The sequence below is a fragment of the Geospiza fortis genome, unplaced genomic scaffold (assembly GCF_000277835.1).
Source record: "Geospiza fortis unplaced genomic scaffold, GeoFor_1.0 scaffold10, whole genome shotgun sequence".
In the NCBI taxonomy this organism is placed as follows: Eukaryota; Metazoa; Chordata; class Aves; order Passeriformes; family Thraupidae; genus Geospiza; species Geospiza fortis.
Genome location: NW_005054326.1, coordinates 2,047,721 through 2,051,664, shown reverse-complemented (window position 1 = coordinate 2,051,664; position 3,944 = coordinate 2,047,721).

Sequence of the window (3,944 nt, the reverse complement as noted above, 5' to 3'; positions counted from 1 at the left end):
AGTTTAGAAATCAGAAAGAAAAAAACAAAAAACCAAAAAAACAAAAATCCAGTTTTTTTCTTCTTTTATAGATGGTTATTTGCAATTATTGGAGTGACAAAGTTTTTGGTTTTGCAATTAATAAAGCTACAAGATTTTGTATTTGCATTTAGTGAAATTGCAAAATTTTTGTGTGGCTACATGCAGTGATGCTGTTTTGGTCTGGGGGCAATCGTGTTTCTTCTGATGACAGAAATGCATTTAAGCATTTATCTGAGAGATTATAAGCAATACCTTTGAAAGCAGTAAGATGAATTGCTAAAGGAGATTCACATGATGAAGCTGTGTCACCAGTGATGTACTGTCAAATGTAAAAAGAGGTAAGCTCATCCATGTTGTGGTCAAACCAGTGGGAAGTGAGTAATTTCCACACTGCTCAAGTTAGAAACAAGTACATTTTCTCTCAGCGTGTGGCAATGAAGCCAGAACACGGATGGATGGAGGCAGGGTAAGTGGAAACCTCATGATACCTTGGAGCTCCAAATGTTGGTGTCTGGCTTGACTGGAAGAGAGAACCATTGTCACATTTTATTTGTCAGTTAATTCTCTTCCCCCTTATATTTCTCTTGCTTACTCCGACTAAGGCGCCCTGTCCTTCAATGAAAAGTTCATCTCTGGAGGGTCATCTGAGGAAGGACTCCAAAGGACCCTGCAACCCTAGACTCACAATCTCTCTACATACAATAGGGATAAAAGCAATATCTGGTAAGGGGACAGCTGCAGTGGTGTAAAACTTACAGCAGGACCTGATATCTTGTATTTATGGGGTTCCCAGACAAAGGAAGGAGTGATGAATCTGACTCCATGTTCTTAGAAGGCTATTTTATTATTTTCAGATACTATATTATATTAAAGAATACTATACTAAACTATACTCAATAAAAGAGAAAGGATACTTACAGAAGGCTAAAAGATACTAAAGAAAAGCTTGCGACTCTTTCCAGAGCCTCAACACAGCTTGGCACTGATTGGCCTATGAGTGAAAACAACTCACACCAGAATCCAATGAAACAGTCACCTCTTGGATAAACAATCTCCAACCACATTCCCAAGCAACAAAACACAGGGGAAGCAAATGAGATAATATTCTTTTCCTTTTTCTCTGAGGCTTCTCAGCTTCCCAGGAGAAGAATCCTGGGCACGGGGATTTTTCCAGAAAATATGATGGTGACACTGGTAGACTTTTCTCTTTGTCAATTAAAGGGTAGGAAGGTTTCTGTCATAATTCTGCTAAGAAGCAATCTTCCCTTGCTGGAAGCAATCTTCCCTTGATTGAAGAGTGCCATGCTCCTTATCTGCAAGCTCATCTCCACATTTGGCACTGTGGCCACTTTGGCCTTACACTGGGATGCTGCCCTGGTGACAAACACTCTGTGGGTCTCACTGTGTCTGAGCCAAGGGGAATATATTGCTTGCCTCAATGAGATTTCAAGGTCTAAATAGGAATAACGGAATAAACATGCCCAGTTACTATGTAAGACCAGATTCAAACCTGGACTATGGTACAGGTTTTATTGCCATTAAATCATGCTATTGCCATTAAGTCATTACCATGCTAGATGCACTTGCCAAAGGGATAATCTCGTACCAGTTTGGTACCCTTCTGCTGAATCAAAGCTCAAAGACCAGATGATTGAAAAGACATCTCAGCATCAGGAACTCACTGAAGGATATCGCAAGCCTGAAAAATCTCTGGCATCAGAGAGTGGGTTTGGTAGTCTCTTAGAAAGAAGGGACATCTTAGACCCATCTTAGGAGGTGGGTAAATGCAGTAATGTGATTTAAAAAAAGACTTCATGTACAAAAGCATGGTAACACAAGTACAAAATATTAAAGACTACTAGTATGTGCATATGCTTAATGTGTACATTTGTTAAAAATGTGCATAAATTGTGTGTAAGATCCTGATCAGATGCAAGATACCTCTCTTTGTGTGCTTCTTTTTTTTCATTTTCCTTCTTTTAGTTTTTTCCTCTCTTTCTTTTTTAGCCCCATATGCTCTGGGTGTTTCCCAGAGGAATGTTTTTGTGCAATTGTTTTGTTAGTGATAGATGGGGCCTTCATCTACAACTGCAACAGTGGAGCAACAGTGCCAGAGAGTGGCTGGCTGGGATAAATGCAGCTGGAATTGCCTTGTAGTTAAGCCTTTGGGACTTATAACAAGCACACACAGAATCATAGAATATGCTGAGCTGGAAGAGAACCACAAGGATCATCGGAGTCCAGCTCCTGGTCCACTGGTTGATCTGAGCAGTACAGAAAGAAGAGAAAGGCATGTAGAGTGGCATGCCACAGAGTAATTATCTCTGTTGTCTGCATTCCCTTGAAATTTCATGAGATTTACTCTGATTTTGAACACTATTTTTGGAAAAATGCTAGGGAAGATGATGTGAGCTCTGACCAACAGTTTCTTTCCCCTTTGGTCCTGCTTGCTCATACTTCCATTTACAGAGCTGTACAGGCTGCAAGCTGTTCCCATACTGTGGAGATTGCTCCTCCTGCTTCGGCAGAGTTCCCTGCTCATGAAACCCTACAAACCCCAGGTCAGGCAAACAGCGCAGTGTCCCTTGTGGCACATCCTGGAATAAAAGGGACCCATGCCTGGGCCAGTGACTGTTCCCATCATCTTCATTTTTTAAAGAGATGCACACCTACGTTGCCCTTGAGTGCCTGCAGCCAATAGCTACCTCCTGCTGACTAAGCTTTCACAGCCTGACAGGAGGCTCCTGAAGGTCGCTTGGATTCTCCTCCCTAGGTGAAGGAAAAGGCTCTACAGTTGTAGTGGGGGTAAATGCATTTGTGATGGATTGGGAAAGCTGAAACTCAGTAGGGCTTTGAAATATTTTACTACAGGAGCCACTTTATCAAAAGGCTGTGGGAGAGGTGTAGGGACCAGCAGCAGTGTGTGTAGGTGACCTTTGCTTTCGCAGGTTTTGGAGGTGTGAATGTTGAGCTTTGTCAGCAGAAAGTCAGTGCAGGAGAAACTTAATTACTGAATTTTTAATTTACTATATCCCCTGCTATGCCAGTTATTTTGGATGAGTAATGAATAAGAATTGAGTACTAGAAGACCATTCAGCAAATTATTCCAACCCACATCTACCAATGCTTTTCTATTTAGGAATATTACCTTGCATCCAGAAAGTCTTTTAGCATTATTAAGGTGGTATTTGTTTAAAGTGATTCAACGGGCTTTATATATTTTGCGCATAAAGTAATCAGGTGAATCTCTGAATACTAATGTGAGAATCAAGCATTTTAATATTCTACCAAGTTTTTTTTCTTAAATCACATAATTATTTAGCTTTATTAAATCTTCTTATCTTCAGCCTAAGTTTTCAGGAATAGTCAAACTGATATTTGAAGGTAAGAAAATAGATAATTTTTCCCCAGTCCAGGATCTTCAAATCAATTCGCTGAAGATAACAGTGGAGTAAGGGTCAAAAATACAGAAATTTTTTTGCTCTCTAAACGATGCTACAATCTAGTCTAGTTTCTGTTGTTGAAACTTGGGTTTGTATGAAGAATACTCACTAGTTTGCAGAAGCAAGTGGGATGTGCTAGCCTGACAGTCACTGAGGAGACAATGTGAGTTGTGTTCCCATATCCATGGGGTTTGGGACAAAACAGGCACGAGGGGTCTGTAGAGGAGACCTGTGACAACAAATAGCTGTGATGTGGAGCCCCTCGCTCCTCCTAATCTCCCTGGCCAGTGAATGCCCAGTTCCTTCTCATGGTCTCACACGCGGGGGGAGGCAGCTTGCCCCTCCACGCCGGTTCCGCACCCACGCCCGGGTTTGTATGCGGGTGCGGGGGCAAAGGGAGGCAGCCCGGCGCTCCTACAGCCAGCTGCTGCGGGGGGACCGGGCTGTACATCCCGGCTGTGCGGGGGCTCCTGAGCGCAT